At 41.0% G+C, this 20,160-nt stretch overlaps 1 pseudogene; it reads right to left on the bottom strand.

Annotated features, from left to right (window-relative positions):
- Window positions 1-17,141: 17,141 nt before the first annotated feature.
- LOC150084021 (tyrosine-protein kinase Fyn pseudogene) lies at window positions 17,142-18,750 on the bottom strand (annotated as a pseudogene).
- Between the last annotated feature and the right edge of the window lie 1,410 nt (window positions 18,751-20,160).

Genomic DNA, 20,160 nt, shown 5'->3' with positions numbered 1-20,160 from the left:
TTTCCATCTCTTATGCAGATTTTGTTTTCGTTGAAAGCTGTTGTTGAGTGCTGGTGTCCACCAAGCTCTCGAACGGGGAGTGATGCAGACAGTCTTTGTAGCACCATAACTTGCAATGGTTCGAATCCATCTAGTCATGAGGTCCACAGCTAGCTCGAGATCACAATTATTGAGAGCCTCCCAAGGTATCGAGGATGCAGCTTCGAGACATCGTGGTGGATCAATGAATTTGGGTGCTGTGATGTCTTTTTTCTTTTTTGGGCCTTGGATATCAAAGTTAGGTGCGGCTAAGTGCAGGAGTAAGGCAATGGGTTCGTGTTCGGATTGAAATAGATTTTGAGGACTGTCTTCGAGGTCGCATGGTGCTGAGGAGAATATTAGATCCAAGAGATTAGATCCTCTCGTGGGGTGGCAATTAAGTAGGCCGATACCCAATGAATTCATACTTCTAATGAGTTTCCTACTAAGATGTGTGAGAGTAGGTGGAAGATTGACGTCTCCACAAATAATGTGCTTAGCAGAGGCATGGAGGTGATTTACCAGCCAGTGGATCACATCTTCAATGATGTCACTGTTTGGGCCTGGTGGAATGTATACTGTTGCTATGTCAATCAGGTTGGCATTGAGCTTGAGGGATACCATAGCAGCTTCAAATGCAAGGGATTTGGTTACCACAGAATGTGCCAATGAGAAGATAGTGGTATTATAGAATTTACACCATTGAATATTTGATAAGAATCGAATTGTGAGAAGAGTCCTTTACCTTTCTTTTCCCCGTCAAATTCACGAACAACATCATAAGGATATACAGTCTTTAAATATAATTCATATATATCGATGAAGTGTTCATCCTTAGAGCCGTTCAAGAAAGTATTGGTATCGAAGAGTTTGCACCTCGAAATCATCGAGTTTAACATCGTGAATATCGTTGTTCTCTATACGAAGAATAGTCAAAGATCCATTCCCACACACTGTTGCCAGATTTTCACTTAATCTGCATTCGGTGTCTTCTTTTTAGTTCAATTTTTTTGTAAATTCCGGAAGTTTCTTTTGAAGCAGCATCCATTCTTCACACTTAAATAACAATTACACGAGAATCGGACTCCAACTGGACACTGGGTTTAAAATTTACAAATCCAACCCGGGCAAGCCATTTTGAAGACACAGAGCAATAGAAACTGTAATAGCAAAACTTAGACGCCATAGCTAGAGAGAGAGCCGAAATGAGCACAGATCAAAAACCCTTTTAAAACCAAATATCACCCTACTTTTCAACCAATCAAAAACAGATGCGTACAAACATGCGTAAAGGTATAAACTTCCAAACCTTTTTAAATCTGTAAATTGTTGAACTTTAGACATGTTCAATCGTGATTAAAACCTTTGCATTAACAAGTCTTATAACCGCATAATCCTTTGGGGTAATTCTAGGAATTCAAAGAGAAGGTTTTGTTCCCCATGCAGGGTATAACAAGTCTTATGACGTCATAAACCTTTGGCATAATTCTTGGAACATTAACGAACATTAACAGAATTTTTGTGTGATTTAATTTCTACGGTTTCTGCAATTAATAGTCGCGTGTAATTTACGTTAATTAAATTACACGAAAATTCTGTTAATGTTCGTCGGTCATATCTCATCTCCGATTCGTGGGCTTTTACGCGCATGCGCGAAGACAAATAATCCCTATTTAAGTTTCATACTCACCCCTATTCGGTAATTTTCATTCCTGTGATCACGACATACGGTCGAAAAGGTTGTCAGCTTCAGGAAGGAAAATCGTTTTGCAATTTTTTTGTTAATTGCGTTAAATTGATTTTTAATTGTTTTAAATTGATTTTTAATTATTTTTTAAATTATTTGTTACTCTGATTTAAGTTTTTCGTTTTAATTTCTGGAGAGTATCATACGGAAGTGTTCTACGTACTATATAGAGGTAAACTTCTCTTATTATTTTATCAATATTGATATCAACATATAACGTATTGAGCATTACAGCTCTGGTTCATACTATGTATTCTTAATGATTCTTTCAAGTAATATTGTAAAAATACTTGTCTGTTGAACTGAGATAATCTCTTAAATGTTACTCTCCTTGTGTATTAGCAAGAACCCCCCCCCCCGGCTTCGTATGCCGTTTCCGGGATAAGGTGTATGCATTAATCTGATTTAAATAAATAAATTCTGAATTCGCTACGACGCCGATTGCTGCGTCGTAGAGAATTCAGACATCTCACAAGATGTTTGGTGACTCATACACTACTCGACAAAATTAACAAAACACGTAGAAAGCGTGGTGTAACTCGTAGCTTGCAAGGGGGAGAAAATTTGGCATGGTGGCGAACCATAGAATGACGATGAAATGAGGAGACAGTGAGAAACTTTGGACGGGTATAAGGGACATTTATAGGGGTTGTATAAGAATTGCCAAAAAGATCATACAAAGGACCATTTTATTAAAAACCACACGAGCATGCAGAGCAGTAAGCACACCAGCGTTGCAGGTGCTTGCTGGAGCACTTCCCCTCGATTTGGAGGCTGTAAAAGCTGGCTTGCACTTCCTGCACGCTAGAGGGGTGGCTGCCACTTTCCAGGATTTCATAATTGACCCAGCGAGTAGTACAAAAGCAGAAAAAGTCCAATAACAGGCCTACCTACTCCGGGAGTGGCAACAAAGATGGACCGATACAACAAAAGGAGAAATCACACGAAAATTCCTCCGCGACCTCAACAAAATATACCCCAAGCAACCGGCCTGGTACTTTCCGGGGATGCACTTGACTTCGCTGCTTACTAGGCATGGTCCCTTTAACGAGAAGCCGCTTTAGTTCGGCCTTCTTGAGGACCCCAATTGCACGTGTGGAGAGGTAGGTCGAGAACTGGAACCACTTGGTCTACGACTGCCCAGAATACGAAGATCTTAGAGGCATCCTGATCAAAAAGATACACTACTTTCCGAAAGGACTGCAATCGCACTTAATTGACACAGAGCACATTCTTAATATGCGCAGGACCTATTTGAGATGAGAAAACTGATAATTACCATAAATCTTGTCTAACGAAAGACCACCATAAGTCAAACTGTACAAGACCATAAAATACTATCCAATGGAGTTACTACAGAGAAAAATCCTGAGACAAGAAAATGAAAAACACAAGGACGGGGCTTGCCCCATGAGCGACTGGACTGAAATCGACTCAACACTGAAGAAAAGAGACTTAACACAGCGCAGCTGCCAAACGCCATTTGGCGACTTGAAGAGGCCGCCCTGGCCTCCTTCATCTTTTATACGCCTTTTCCCTGGCGGGGGAAAGACGGTCTTACTGTCTTCTTCCTTCCTCGCCGCTCCTACTTTCCCTTCTGGTGGGGCATGGACATGCTCGACTGTGACTTGGGAGTCGCCTCCTCTCTCGACTCCATACTTCTGCCTTTTTCGCCCAGACTTCAGTCTCCGCACCCGCTCTACCTACACATACGGAAGCGAATGCCCTACACGTCGGAATTGATTTAATCATCTCCAAATTACGTTTTTCGCCCATACACTCGGCCTTTCAGAGATTTAGCGTTATTCCTCATCGAATTTACCACAAAAATAATTTGTTTTCTCTCTCTCTCTCTCTCTCTCTCTCTCTCTCTCTCTCTCTCTCTCTCTCTCTCTCTTTTTTTTTTTTTTATAGGTCCTATCCGCCAAAATCTCAGGAAATTAAGCGGCAGGACCTGCCAGAGTAAATCTTAGTCTACTGGTGTTTCCTGGTCTGCCTCCACGAGGCGAAAGTAGGGCAATGTTATGCCTCGGGGCTTAGAGGGGAACAGGTATTCTGTGTGTTATCAGACAGTCTAAAACACTGATGAATCCAGTATCTTTCTATTACAGAAGATTTAGGAGAAGTCCGGTTGGCCTGTCTCCCTAAAATCCACTCATGCACACCTTCTCGATGGTAAGCCCTGTTACGTCACGTAGGTGGCAACGAACGTGTAGAGTGGTTCTCTTCAAGACGCCTGGCCAGCGTGGAGAGGAAAAGACCAACCCCTCCAGCACATGAGACAGCACAACGAAACAAATGGCCCTCAGTCCCCAGCGGCTTTCACTCCCCCTCTTACGGCAGCGAGAGGATCAGAGTGGAAGCAGAGGGTGCTAAGAATCTCTGGGTACGATCAGGCTGCCATGCACGGAAACTGAACTTGGCCTGTTACAACGTAAGATCGCTCATCGGTGAAGACAGGATATTAGAGCTGGAAAAGGAATTAGTAAATGTGAATTGGAATATCATCGGTTTGGCTGAAACAAGAAGAAGAAATGAATCACTTATACGTTTATCAAGTGGAAATCTGCTGTACACAAATGGAAACAGTGAAAGGAGTGAAGTTGGAGTTGGGTTTCTGGTCCATAAAGATTTAAAAACAACAGTTTGGAATTCAAAAGTACATCGCCAAGAGTGTCAAGACTAATATTTTTTTTTTTTTTTTTAAAATTTAATTTTTTTTTTTTTAATACTCAAGATTTCTAAGAGGTACAAGCTAAAGGTTATAATGATTTATGCACCAACATTGAGCCATGATGATGAAGAGGTTGAAGAAATGTACACCGAAATTGAGAGTCTTCTAGATGAGCAGAAAACCCACTACACTATTATTATGGGGGACTTCAATGCTGAGGTTGGAAAAAGACAAAACAGCGCAGAAAGGGGAACTATAGGAATTTTGGAATTGATGAAAAAATTAAAGAGGTGAAAGACTTGTGGAATTTGCAGAATCTCCAGGATTGTCAGTAATGAATTTTTTCAAGAAAAAGGTGAACAGAAAGTGGACATGGAAGAGTCCAAATGGATTAACAACTAATGATCACAGAATGGTAAGATGTACACTTGATATAGATGTACGAAAGGAAAGGAAAAAACTGACTCGAGTAAATAATACAAAGGTCTTTGAGATAACAGAAGAGGAGAAAAAGCAGTATGTACTGGAATTAAGAACAAGTTTGAGCTTCTGCAGACTGCTCAAGACCAAGATAGTGACGAGGAATATTACAACTTTCTGAAAGTGATAAAAGCCCAAGAAACCTATAGGGAAAAAGAAATCCAAAGAAGAAAAAATTAGTCAAGAAACACTTGTTATGATGAACCGAAGGCGACAAATTAAGAGCAAGTTAAACACTGACAAGAAGAAAATTGAGTATACTCAGTTATGCAAAGCCATTAGAAAGAGGCTCAGAGAGGACATAAGAAGATTTAACACAAGAAAAGTAGAACAAGCATTAAGGGAAAACAAAGGACCTAAAATGAGTAATAGAGAAAAACAAATGATACTGAAACTGAAGAATAACGATAGTGTACTTATAAATAGGAGAGAAGGCATAATTCAAATAGCAGAAGACTACTATAGAGAATTATACAAGGAGAGAGGGAATAATGCCAGCAGTGGGAAGATGGATCGCAAATTAGCAACACATACGACATACCCGATGAGGTAGAATAGGCGTTGAAGAAAACGAAGAATCAGAAAGCCCCGGGGGAAGATGAAGTTTCTGTAGAGTTGTTAAAATTGGGAGGAAGAGACATAACACAAAAACTGGCAAGGCTCTTCACAAAATGCATTAGAAAAGGTGTGACGTCTAAGCAATGGAATAAAGCAATCATAGTTTTGCTGCATAAGAAAGGAGAGAAATCAGATATTGGAAATTATAGACCAATTAGCTTGTTATCCCACATCAACAAGTTGTTCACAAGGGTCATTACTAACAGATTAGAAAGAATACTTGATGAGAATCAACCGAAAGAGCAAGCTGGCTTTAGGTCAGGATTCTGAACTATGGATCACCTTCACGTAATGTCACGGCTAATGGAGAAAGAAAATGAATATAAAACACCATTATGCCTGGCATTTGTGGATTATGAAAAGGCATTTGACTCCATACAGCATAAGGCAATGTTTCGGGCACTGGAAAGACAAGGCATTGATACCCCATGTATTATGATTTTCAAGAAAATATATGAGAATGCTACCTCCTTTATTAGACTAGACTAGACAAAGACAGTAGGAAATTTAAAATCGAGAAAGGAGTGTGACAAGGAGACACAATATCTCCGACGTTGTTTACTGCTGCACTTGAGGAAGCTTTCAGTAGATTAGACTGGTCGCAGAAAGGGGTCAATGTAAATGGAGAGTACCTAAACCATTTACGATTTGCAGATGACATTGTGGTCATAAGCCACTATCCCAAAGAATTAGAGGGAAATCTTAATCAGTTATGCACAGCTAGTAAGAATTTTGGACTAAAGATGAATATGGCTAAAACAAAAGTAATGATGAATAAGTACGCCACAGAAAGGGACATAATGATTGAGGGAGCAGTAATTGAAAAGGTGGAGTCATATACTTATCTGGGACAAGTCATCAGCTGTAATAATGATAAATGGCTGGAAGTCAAGAGAAGAATAAATCTTGGATGGATAGCATTCAGAAAATATAGTCACATACTGAAGAGCAATATCCCAGTTTGTCTGAAACGTAAAATAATGAACCAATATATACTCCCCACCATGACTTATAGAATTGAAACTTGGGCACTCACCAAATAGAATGGAAGAGAAGCTGAGAACTACACAGCGAATAATGGAACGAATTATATTGGGAATCAGATTGTTAGATAAGAATATAAACGCAGATTAGGCAGCAAACTCAAGTAAAGGGCATTCTTATCAAAACTAAAGAACTAAAATGGTCTTAGGCAGGACACATAGCTCGAAGACATGATGACAGATGGACTAAGAAAATAACAGAATGGTAACCAAGAGGAGCTAGAAGAAAACCTGGAAGATAACGGCGGAGATGGATAGATGAAATTCATGAGTTTGTGGGAAGTAAATGGATGGCCATTGCACAAAACAGAAGGAACTGGAAAGTTGCTGGAGAGGCCTTCATCTTGCAATGGATTGAAAATGGCTGATGATGATGATGTTGATGTTGGGCCTCAGCAGGAGTCCAGCGGATAAACGACCAGATGAACAACAGTAAAGTGTAAAGTGTGTTTAGGGTCAAGCGGCACCAGGGGTTTCCCCCATCTCCGCGTAGGTTACATTGTATGTGAACCAGTTTACTGGAAAAGCCAGAGATTTAAAAGTGTATGGACTTTGTATATGTGTGATGCCTTGTACCGTTGTTCATCTGGTCATTTAGCCGCCAGACCTCTACTGAGGCCCGACGTTGCCCCACTTTCGCCCCGTGGAGGCAGACCAGGTATCCACTTGAATATAGTTCACTCTGGCAGGTCCTGCCACCTAATTTCCTGAGATTTCAGTGGCTAGGACCTAAAATAAAATAAATAAAAAAAATAAATAAATAAAAATGTGATCACGTTGAGGAGGAAGTGCTAGGAGGTCAAGAGAAATGGTGGGCGAAATTGATTTTCACTTGTGGAATTTAGATTGTGTGGGGCGTTCACTAGCGTGCAGGTAGAGTGGGGAGGGAGACTGAAGACTGGGGGGGAGATAGATAGAAGTATGGAGCCGATAGGGAAGACAACTCCAGTTTACAGTGGGGCATGCCCATGCCCCACCAGAAGGAAAAGAAGGGGTGGTGAGAAGGGGAGGTGACAGCAGGGCTGTCCCCTCATCCCCCGCCAGGGAAGGGTAGAAAGTAGGCCAGGCAAGGGAGCTGGCCTATTCGCCAACAGGGCATACATGTGGGGTGGCTTCAGTCGGGCGCCAAGGCGTCAGGTATTCCCAGGAGTGGAGTGAAGATATCTCTGTCCAGGTTTTCAGTCCAGATCTGTATGACATTTGTGCAGATCATGCTTGGTCTTTTATTAAGTAGTTACTCGTGGGATCCAGGTCCATCCACTGGTGGATATTCAGTATTATAGGCTTCAGTCACAGTCAGGGTGGACTCCCGAAGGTCCGATTGTAGTCGATGCGTTTGGTTAACAGTTCTCAAATGGAATCGGTGTCCTCCAACGGTCAGTATTTGGGAGAGTGCAGTTCGGGCACAGTCAAGTTTTATCTTGGTTCATCATTTGTTGTGATTGTTGTTGTATTTATCCTAGTTGTCCTAGATTTTCCGGCAAAGGAAGAGTCTGGCGTCTTACAAAGAGGCACTGAGCAAAGTTGGTTAGGGCATTGTAGGTTCCCTCGTCCTCCAGTAGGTAGTGCTCCTGATTTTTGGGGTTGAACTGCACTCGTGTGATGAGGTGTCCACGCAGATCTTCGTACAGTTCACACTCGTGTAGTAGGTGGTCCCAGGTCTCGAGGGAACTACATGCGCAGGCTGGGTTATCTGTCAGTCCAAAGAGGTTTAGCTTGTGGCGGATAGCTCCATGTCCTGTGAGAAGGTAGGTGACGTGGAGACCAGGGCAGAGCCATGTCGGATATTTTGGGTACACCTTTTGCAAGTTCGGAAAGAACCTTCGCGTGATGTCTCCTTTGTCAGAAATCGTCCAGCGTTGTTGCCATATCGATGTCAAGTACGTTTGCAGCCTGTATTTCTCAACTTTACAGTTATTAGCCAGGTCCGTAGTGTGGTCCTGGAAGGTTGTGACTTTGCCACGTCTGAGTTGCTGAAGCATGCCATTGCGAATCACCTCAAGATCAAGAGGGAGAGCGCCCGTGATCACTTGTAGTGCATGAGTAGAGACTGTCTTGCATGCTCGGGTGAGGGTCAATAGGATGGGTCTATGTATGATATCCAGTCGTCTGCGGTTTACCGCTGTTGAGGCTTTGTGGAACCAGACACCGGAGGCGTATGCGATTGCCGGGATAATGGCTGCTTTATAAAGGATCGTAAGTGTGCGCCTTTTCAGGCCCCATTCGCAATGTGTGACTCTGGCAAGCATGCCAGCGTATTTTTTCATCTTAGCCTGTATATATTTTAGGTGTGGGGTGAAAGACCGATTACGGTCCAGGATAACTCCCAGGTACTTTAGTTCTGTGACTAGCTTAATTGTCCTATTGTTGATTCTTATTTGCGGCGGTCTAGTTGGGGTTAGGTAGCCCTTAAGTAAGATGGATTTAGTCTTGGTGGCCGAAATGGTGAGCCGATGCCTTTCCGTCCATTCTTGCAGTGTGGTTACTGCTGCATTCGCGAGAGTTTCTAGTTGGGCTCTTGAATCTGCAGTAAGGGCTAGGGATAGGTCGTCTGCATAGGCCAATGCCTGTACACCCCCTAAGTCGAGGGAGAGGAACTCGTCCAGTACATAGTTCCACAGGAGGGGGCCTAATACTGAGCCCTGGGGGCATCCTCGGTGTATCTGTCGATCTACCTTGCAGTAAGGGGCCTGTACCAGGATCCGTCTGTTTGTTAGGTAGCTTCTTATGCAGCTGAATAGATTTGATGGCAGTTGGGCTGCCCTGAGTCTTGCGAGGACGCTCGGCCACCAGAGGGCGTCGAACGCCCCTGCAAAGTCTATAGAGATGAGGAGAAAGTATTTTTGTCGGCAGCTCTCCGCCATGTTAAGGATACATTCCAGTGCGTCGAGGGTTGAGTTTCCAGGTTTAAAGCCAAACTGTTTCAACAGTACATGACTCTAAACATATACAATATCCATACAGTTTTAAATCTCGGCCATTTCCCAGCGAACTGGTTCACCCGCAATGAAAACAACGCGGAGATGGGGGTACCCCTGGTGCCCTAAACACACTTTACACTTTACCAAAAAGGTCATTATTATTATGCAACCCCTACAAATAGTATCCGAATCAATAGGTCAAAATAACCATGGTTGCCAATTGTTGCTGCGCATTGCTGAGCCATGGATGCTAATGCCATGGACCAACTTACACAAGATTTTACCAACAAACCATGTGGAGTACAGAACCCATACATCTCGAGTAGTCAACTGGTCTCTCCACTTGATTGGGACAACACTAGCGGTGCAATCAAAGACAGGGTCCTCACATACCTTGACAAATTCCTCATCATTGACTCCTGGACCAACTTCTGCCCACCGGACGTGACACATCTCATCAAGAAGAGACCTAACATCGGTCCCTGGACTTGACCATCATATCTTGGACTCCCGATTTTGACCTCCCCCTCCAGGTGTCGTCATTGGGACTCCATTCAGTGAGTCTGTGTTACATCATGGACTAATGGACCAGTCTGGATGCGACACAGACTCACTGAATGGAGTCCCAATGACGACACCTCGACTAGACCTTCCCCAACATGACCCATCCACCATAGCAGCATTCACGCTACTGGATTTTCACCAAGTTCTCAGCTGCTACTGACTGGCCCTACCTACCCTGCACTTGCAGGGTATCTCTCTCTCTCTCTCTTTTTTTTTTTTTTGGTGGTTCCCCCCCCGCCAATACACTCTTCCCTCTACGCTCATACTCTCCTACGCTGTTTCCTACGCTCATACTCTCCTAACAACCCTACGCTCTGTTAAAATTACAACCGTTGCTAAAGAAACAGCTATCATCTCATTCTCAAATCTGGTCCTAGCCACTGATCTCCCAGGAAAGTAGGTGGCAGGGTACTCTAACATCAGTGTTCTCTAACCCGCTAGAGTACTACATCAGTAGTACACCCGGTCAGCCTCTTGGCATGGTGTGGTTACGTCGGGTCCCACTAGGGGCTTGGCAGCTAATAGACCGAAGGAACAAAGGGCACAACACAATATACAGCACATGACCCTCCCACACCTTCAAATCTCTGGCCCGATACAAAATACATCCGCGGAGGTTGGAAAAATCCCAGGAGCCGTTAGACACTAACAACCTTACACTTTACCAAAAAGGTCACATTACAAAAGTCGATAAAGATCCTCGAATATATAGTCACATATATTCAGTACAGTGTGTGATCCCCACCAACGGTTAAACAGGACTATCAACGGTGAAGCATGCTCGATATAAGGGTGTCTATAAGATTCTTCCTATGGCAACAAATTCCATTCTTCCACTAACGCAGATCTCAGCTCACCAAGTGACCAAGGAGTTGGCTGTTGGCGTGCAATGCGACGCCCAAGGGCGTCCCACACATGTTCAATCTGATTTCAGTGTGCTGATCGTGCTGGCCACGGCAGTCGTTGGATATCTTCAGTTTCAGGATATTCCTCCACCACTTGAGCTCTATGTGCAGTGGCGTTGTCGTGCATGAAAAGAAAGTCTGGGCCAAACGCAGCCTTAAAATGTAGCACATAGGACTCGAGGATCTGTTTGGGTACCTCTACGCAGTTACGGTACCCTTATCAAAAGCGTGAAGAGGGTGCGGCCGTTGATCATTATTCCACCCCACACAAGAACACTGCCTCCACTGTAAGTGTTCTTTTCTCTGATGTTGGAAGGATGGTAACGCATTCCTCGTCTCCAGATGAGATAACGACTAAAATCTGTTTGTAGGTTAAAACTGAACTAAAAGAACAGAACTGTATCCCATTTGTGCTCCAAGTCATATGTTCATGGCACCACTTTCGACGAGGTCTGCGGTGGTTTAGGATTAATGGAATACAGATGACCCTTGAATTGGACTTTCTTAATACAGTCTGGTTGTAAATGTTTTCTCTTGTGGCTGCAGCAACCTCAAAAGACAGTGGATGACAGGACAGTTGCTGTTAGAGCCAAATAGCGGGCTATTTTGATTGATGTAGCCATCGGACCTTGGCCAACTCGCCTTATAATGGTTCCTATCTCCCGAAACTGCTATAAAAAATATTAGGATTAACCAGAATGTTAATTCAACTATCCATGTGTATTGTGCTTGTAAATTGCGTGTGTTCTCTGGTCGATTTACCTGCTTCTGCTTTGCTGGACGAAGAACCCCCGAGATCCAGGGGACGGGGAAGAATCTTGCTATCTATGCCTGAGACCGACTAACTCAGCCACGGACTGAAAAAAAGCCCATAAAAGTTCATCGCGTCATCCATGAGATTCGAACCCGGGCCTTTTCCACCCGGTGTGGGGAGGACGCTGACGATACCACTGTGGTACTTGTGCAGACAAACTGCTTCCATAATGCAGAGACGACACTGCGTGTCCCATTAAGCCAACATGTTACCTGCGACTGTCCAGCTTCCTGTTATCCAATGGCTCGCCATCTCAAATAATCATCTAAACGATCTTGACTTGCCATCCAACTGAGAAAAGCCAAAAAAACGGGATTGAAGTGATGTGGTCGCAACCCGTGTTTTTATAATCATGAATAATTTGCATAATGTGCAGTTGTGTAAAGTAGTAGATCAATTTCTGTTGGATACTCGCAATTTGCTTGCCAGGATGCCTATTATATCAAATATTCGTCTTCGGAGACACTGTTCACAATGAAAGATTCATGAAAAACGTTTTGTTGTTAATTTTGTCCAGGTATAGTAACGAATGGATCATCCTTTTATCTTCAATCATGCTGAAGTGGCAGTCGTTGTTTAGTCGTATTTTAAAATGAATGATTTTATCGAGAAGCAAAACTGCGTCAAATTAGGAAAAAGTGTAACAGAAATCGAGTAGGTTAAAAACAGCTGTCAATAATTCAATCACTCGTGTATGCGATCTGATAAGGAATGATCGATAAATGAATTCCAGGATTGGACCATTTTATATTTAACATTTTATAGTTAAATAGTGAGTCAGCATTCACTATTTAACCCACTAAATTTAAATAGTAAGTAAACACTCCAAACCTAATTATATGAAAATGAAAGCATTTAATGTGTGATTATCATGCTGCAGTTGTAATTACAACTGAATTCTGTACGCATGATACATTCTTAAAACGTTTTAGGATTCTCTGAAATACTAAAGTAACTTATAATTAATTTCTTTTTTGATTATTTAAATGCCCAAGTAAAATAGCGATCGATGATGCACATCTATACGTCAAGGAGGTTATTCAAATTGGCTCTTGTAACGTTCTTAATTTCAATTTTTTTTTTATCTGCATAATTAACTTACTGTTGCTTTTTGAAGAGTACAAAATGCATAATCTCAAAAATGAGAAAAATATATGAAGCTAAATAGGAGAGAGAGAGAGTGCTTCTACAGGGATGGGATACACTTAAATAGAAAGAGAGCGAGAATATTTGCTGATGCTATCGCTGGAGTGTTAGGTGGGTGGCAAAACTGCTAGCTTGGGGGATCACAGACTAAAAGATTCTTGCACTGCTTCTATTGGAATGAGCAGCAGCCTAGGGAGCAAGTTGCTGCGGATTTCAAGAGCTTCTGGGAGTCACCATGGAACAAATAAATACATGGGCTGTGTTAGGGTAACTAATAGTAAGAACGGGTGCATGTATACTTGCATGTACACCAATGCTAGAAGTATAGTAAATAAATTTGACGAATTTGAAGTGCTGATCAAGGCATCAAAGTCAGATATTGTTGGGATATCACAGACGTGTTGTCACACAGATATACGCAGTGCAGAATTGGAATTTTTAATTCTTCTAAAATGTCCCTCTTCCACTTCGTAATAAGACCTGGTTCAGCAATCTTCATTATCCTAATACGCATATAAAGAATTAAAAAGGGTCCCTTGGAATATGCTAAAACCGATGTTATAATTGAATTAATTAAATTATAAATGTTGTATAATACAGTTCTAAAGTTAAATTAAAAATTTAACGTTTAATTAAATATTTGTCTAATTTAAATATTCTATTCGTAAGTCAATAGAATGACGCAACGTGCCACTCCAGAACTGACTATCACCGCTTGCACGCAATATGTACTGACTATCATTCTATAGCAATTAGCCCACGCATGCGCATAGTGACTCTTTGGACCTCTTTTGTACCAGAGCAAAATTAGCTCGTTCCTGGTCTCACATCTTGCTCTTAGCGTTTATTTGTTATAAATAAGATAAGTAATTTGAATAAAAAATAAACTTTTCCTAGAAACCTGCCTAATATTTAATTTCAAGTTTATAATCACATTAGGCCAATAACACACTCTCACTCTTATTTTTGCTTTCGCAGTGCTTATTTCACACCAAACTGACTCAACAGTGCACTGTTGATATAGATGAACAGTGCACTGTTGAGTCAGTTTGGTGTGACATAAGCACTGCGAAAGCAAAAATAAAAGTAGGAGTGTGTTATAGGCCTAATGACTCGAATGAATACAATGAACAATTGTACAGAGAAATAGAGTGGGCTAGTAAATCAGAATGCCTTATAATGGGAGATTCTAACTTCCCAGATATTGACTGAAACTTGTGGGTTGGTCACTCGCACACTCGTAAGACTTTTGTGGATTTATTGGATGATTGCTTTTTGCAGCAGCATGTTCGAGAGGCAACCAGAGAAAGTAATACTCTTGATCTGGTTATCAGCAGTGATCATTCGTGTATGAAGAATTTGCACGTAAAGGAACCACTAGGTGGCAGTGATCACAGTGTACTGATGTGGGATTTACTTAAAGATTTAATTACCATCAGGGGTAAAGAAAAGGGTATTTGCTTCCGTAAAGGTGAGTACAGTGGTCTCAGACAGTTTTTAAATTCTGTACAGCGGGACCAACTGATGATGTTACCAACAACAAATTCTAAGTGGGAAGCATTCAAGGAATTAATCATTGAAGCTACTAAAAGTTTCAAGTGAGAAACTATTAAAAAATATTGTTCAAGGTTTAGGCCTAAATGGTTATCAAATGAACTAATGAGACTCGTGACAGAGAAGAAAAATGCATGGGATGCATATAAATTATCAGGCGACACAGAAGCCTATGACAGATATAAACTAGTCTGTAATCAAGTCACAAAGGAGGTTAGGCAGGCGAAGGCAGATTACGAGAAATCTTTGGCAAAGGATGCTAAGAAAAACAGCAAGGATTTCTTTACTTATATAAACTCTAAAAGGAAGGGGATGAATCTGATTGGTCCACTTGATATCGATGGTTCGACAGCTGATGATCCTGCTCAGATAGCAAACAAACTGAATGAGTATTTTGCATCTACATTCACACGTGAGGAGTTATTGAGGTTTGAAAATGACAGAAGGTTATCAAATTGTAGCAGGGAGCTTAATGATTTTATAATAACTGAGAGCAAAGTGGAGGAGAAATTGTTAAAGTTAGAGAGCATCCTTGGACGACTCAGGGGAGGTCCCCACGGAATGTAGATGTGCCAATGTATCCCCAATTCACAAAGGGGGATCGAAGGGTGACACGAGTAATTACAGACCAGTTAGTTTAACTTCTGTTCCGGGTAAAATAATGGAGTCACTGGTTAAAGATGCATTGCAGGATCATCTAGACAAGACTGCAGCAATAATTCAGACAAGCATGGGTTTGTTAAGGAAAAGTCTTGTCTGACCAATTTGATTGGTTATTTTGATGTGGTTACAAAGGAACTGGATGCAAAAGATAATTTTGATATCATATACTTGGATTTCAGGAAAGCGTTTGATACTGTTGTGCATGGAAGACTACTGTACAAATTGGAGCAGAATGGTATTAAGGGTAAATTGCTACAATGGATAAAAGGATGGTTGAGTGGGAGAAGACAGAGGGTGGTAAACAATGGGTGCTGCTCTTTGTGGACTAATGTTATTAGTGGAGTCCCACAGGGTTCGGTGTTGGGTCCACTGTTGTTTTATATATTTATCTTCTGTTCTGGGTAAAATAATGGAGTCACTGGTTAAAGATGCATTGCAGGATCATCTAGACAAGACTGCAATGATATTGATGAAAGTATATCAGGCTTAGTGTCACAGTTTGCAGATGATACAAAGGTTGGCAGGGTTGTTAATAACAGTAATGGCAGTGTGCTACTGCAATAGGATCTATAAAATTTGAGCAGATGGGCTGAGAAGTGGCAACTAAAGTTAAACCTTGACAAATGCAAGGTACTGCATATGGATAGAAGTAACCCCAGAGAAACGTATCAACTGTGTGGTACTACACTTAAGGTGGTAGAAATTGAAAAAGATCTGGGAGTAATTGTGCAGTCAGATATGAAGTTTTCTGAGCAATACAGACAGGCTGCCCGGGCAGGTCATGGGGTTTTGTCAATGATATAGAGGAATTTTGCTAGCAAGGAAAAGGAGGTAATTGTCCCTCTGTATAAGGCAATGGTCAGGCCACGCTTTAAGTACTGCGTACAGGTCTGGAGGCCTCATTTTAAGAAGGATATAGATTTACTTGAGCGTGTACAGAGAAGGGCAACAAGATTGGTGAGGGGAATGAAGGGATCCTCTTACCAGGAGAGGCTTAATCTCTGCAAATTGCAATGGCTGGAGACTAGGCACCTGCGCGGTGATCTGATTGAGGTGTATAAGGCCTCAATCAGATCACCTCAATCAGATTGAGGTGTATAAGGCCTTGAATGGGTTGAGCACGCTGAATCCTGATGGGATTCTTCCACTTGTTCAGATTACGAACCTAAGGGGACATAAATTCACATTAAGAAAGGACAGATCTAGAATAGATGTGCGGAAATTTGCCTTTAGCCAGCGGGTGGTTAATTGCTGGAACAAACTTCCATCTGTCGTTGTGGAAGTTGATAGGTTAAATAAAGTTAAGGAGGAACTGGATAAACATTTAGAGGGAATGGTTGTGTGATTTTTTTTTTTTTTTTTTTTTTTTGGCTGATGCTGCATAAGCTCATACACTTGCTTTCTTGCATCACATGCCACTACTACTACATATCATATAATGATAAACTTGAAATCAAAATATTAGACGAAATTGTACCCGACATATATATACATATACAGTATATTTTTTTTTTTAGTTAATTTATTTATTTTTTATTTATTTATTTATTATTATTTTTTTTTCACAGTACCAGTTGAAATCACTAGAGAACACCACTGGTCACTAGTGATTTCAATATTTTAAACCAACAGATAACTATTATCTTTTTTACTACGTATTGTAAAACCTGCATATTAAAAACAGAAAAGGGGGGGGGGAAGTCACAGGGATTTTCTATTTGTGTTTTAAAAATTGTTACACTGCCGCCATTGGAAAGAGCATGTGAGAGAGGAGAAAGAGATGGGGAGGAAGAAGTGTCACCTTTTTTTTTATTGTTGATGTTGTAAACGGATGCAATACAGAATTTTTTTTAAACTCCATTATTCTCTCTCTTCTCTCACACACATATATAGATAACTTCCTCTTAATTTTTAGAGACAAATATAACTGCTGCTCAAAACTGGTTTGAACACAGTAAATATAGATTGATCATTTTCACTAGTTTTCACTACTTTCAATAAAAACAACAAGCGTTGAGTGGTATAACAATAGCATCCTTATAACTTGGCTCTGTAGAGACAAAGTAGTCATCAAAGAATCCAAACAGGAACTCAAATGTGGGCCTTTTATCTGGGTCAGCATCATGGTTGTACACAGAACCAGGACATTCACAATTTGTAGGTTTGGGCATGCGATAGCCTCGTTCCACTTGTTCTGTCACTTCACGATTATGCATTCCTGGATAAGGAACTTGACCATGTGTAAGAAGCTCATACAACAAAATCCCAAATGAACAAACATCAGATTTGATAGAAAATTTACCATAGAGGGCTGCTTCTGGAGCCGTCCATTTGATAGGAAATTTTGCACCTTGCCTTGCAGTATATTCCGAATTCTCAATAATCCTTGCTAAGCCAAAATCTGCAACCTTTACAACATTATTTTCCCCAACAAGTATATTCCTTGCAGCTAAATCTCGGTGAATGAGTTGTTTACTTTCTAAATAAGCCATGCCACTGGCAATCTGAGCTGCCATATCAATCAATGCAGGTAGTCTGAGGTTTTTCCCCTCCCGATTTCGGAGATATTCAAGTAAACTTCCATTTGCCATGTATTCTGTTATAATATATATAGGTTCCTCTTTAGAACAAACAGCATATAATGATACCAGTTTCTCATGCCTGAATTTCTTCATTATAGATGCTTCTTGCAGAAAAGCAGATGGGTCCATTGTACCCGGTTTCAATGTCTTTATGGCTACTTCTGTAGTTCCTTTCCACATTCCTCGCCAAACTTCTCCAAAATTTCCACTACCCAATTTACATATAAAATGTAAGGAAGGACGAGGAATTTCCCATTCATCTCTTATTTCAGGAGACAGATCCCACATATGTGGTTTTGGTTTCGGACAAGGCATGGTTAACTTGTGACACAATCCATTAGCACCTTCTGTGTAATATGAAACAAGTTCTTGTAAAGTAGAAAAAGTTTTACGAGTAGTTACAAAATATCCACCATTATCCAATGCCTTGATCTTATAGTGCTAACATGATCACCTTTCTGAGACTCCCAGTCCCGTATCGAAAGAGAATAAGCACCTGATGTTTGTTCACTATTCCTTATAAGAAAAGTACCACGGGGATTAGATGGCAAAAGAAGCATATTTTCAGCTTCTTTTCTTGATATCTTTCCACAAAACCAATCTTCACTCTCTACAGTCTTTTCTGGGGCCACATAATTTCGTGGAATGTAACCAGTCTGTTGATTAACTAGATGTCTTGCATGCCACCAGTCTGGATCACTGTCATCGAGAACTACAAGTCTATCTCCTTTCCTGAAACTTAAGTTTCCTTTATCACGTGCATTATATAAATACAAGGCAACTACGACTTTTCCTGCTATGCTTCCAGATCTTGTCAAGTCATGATTTGGATAATGCATATTGTTAATCTGACCTATACCCGTTGTTGGAGATTTTGTATATCTCATTTCAGGAGGATTTGACAAATTTTTGGGAATTCCACAGCCATTTCCTCTCGAGAATTCAAAGGGATCAGTAAAGCTTTCTTTACTTGAAGATCGAGGAATATCTTCTGAACCCGAAGAAAAGCAATTTCCCATGATTATTAATAAAAATGTATTATTTTAAATACCATCAAAGTGGAGTCTCAATGCTGCATTTTATGCTACAGCAAAATGGCAAAATATTAAATGCCATTTGACTTCTACAGCATTCAAGATATCACAGAACATAGTTGTTTGAAAACTGATAATTCAGTGATCTTATTTACATAAATAAATATAAATGCATGGATCACATCCTCAAACAAGTATAAACGCCTGGCAGTTTTATTGAGTGCTGACAAAAGCAAAGCCAGCACAAGCTTAACTAACCCACAGCGCTAACGATGTTTAGTGATTTCAATAGATTGCAAATAATGTGATTCCATCCTATTTGGAGCAGATGTTACCCATTGTGTTACTTTTCTGAGTAACACAGCGGCTATGATCGCTGCCCTTTGACACCTAGATGACTTTCATCAACCGGTGAAATACCACCACTTTGCTTATTGGAGGCTTGAAGTGGTGAAACCCATGTTTAGTCTCTAGAGCAAAGTTTCCGGCATCCCCCTCCCCCCATACTTCTCCTTCAACCCATGCACGGTACTATGTACTATAGGTTTTGATACCTTTCGTGTTTGGGGTTTTCATAAAAAAAAAAAAAAAAAAAACCTCCGAAGGACTTGGGTTCGAATCCTATCAAAATAGAACTTTATGGGCTTTTCCTACTGTGTGAAAAGGCCATTAAAGGGTTGCAAGGTTTTGCAGTAAATAAGATATGTAATTTCGATCTGAAAAACAGGAAAATCGATTTGATCACACGCAGTTCACAGACAGCATTTTGGTACTAAAATAATAACAGCTGCCTATCGAAAAACGCCATTAGACGAGTGACAGAACTTGGGCTGTGTCCTTGTACGTATTCCACTGTTCCTTCTCCCTCCTATTCCTTAGCATCGTTGTCAACATTTATGTCAGAGAAGCGTCGATTGACATGATTAAAGGCGTTCTACTCTTCGGTTGCGAAGAGACTACACCTTGCCAGTGGGTGTAGTAATGGTATGAACAGCAGAGACCTACAATGACCCCTGTACGTCTGATCATTACTGAAGACACATTGAAGGCCCCGTGTACAGTCCCAGATAAGGCAATGTCTGCAGTCCTCCTCCCAGAAGAAGGCACTAGACGTGAACAGCGTTGCTCTGGCAACGGACCGGTTCACTACACTAGTAAATAGATAAGTTTTGAAGATGCATTAGTTTGCCACAAACATCTGTTTTTTTTTGTTTTTTTTTTCGATCTGCTCTCGCTTTCGTTTGACATAGACATTATTTCTTCCTCGCCTTTGTATGGTTGTTTATCTAAAATTTACCATTTATCACAGATATGAGAACTGTATCCACATACCACACAAATATGCCAATAGGCATCTGGGAAATAACAGCATGTACACGCGTCAGCCAGCTAGAATT

Source organism: Mastigoproctus giganteus, chromosome 6 (genome assembly GCF_048544385.1).
Source record: "Mastigoproctus giganteus isolate SK-2022 chromosome 6, ASM4854438v1, whole genome shotgun sequence".
NCBI classification, from domain to species: domain Eukaryota; kingdom Metazoa; phylum Arthropoda; class Arachnida; order Uropygi; family Thelyphonidae; genus Mastigoproctus; species Mastigoproctus giganteus.
This window is presented reverse-complemented; position numbering and strand designations above follow the sequence as displayed.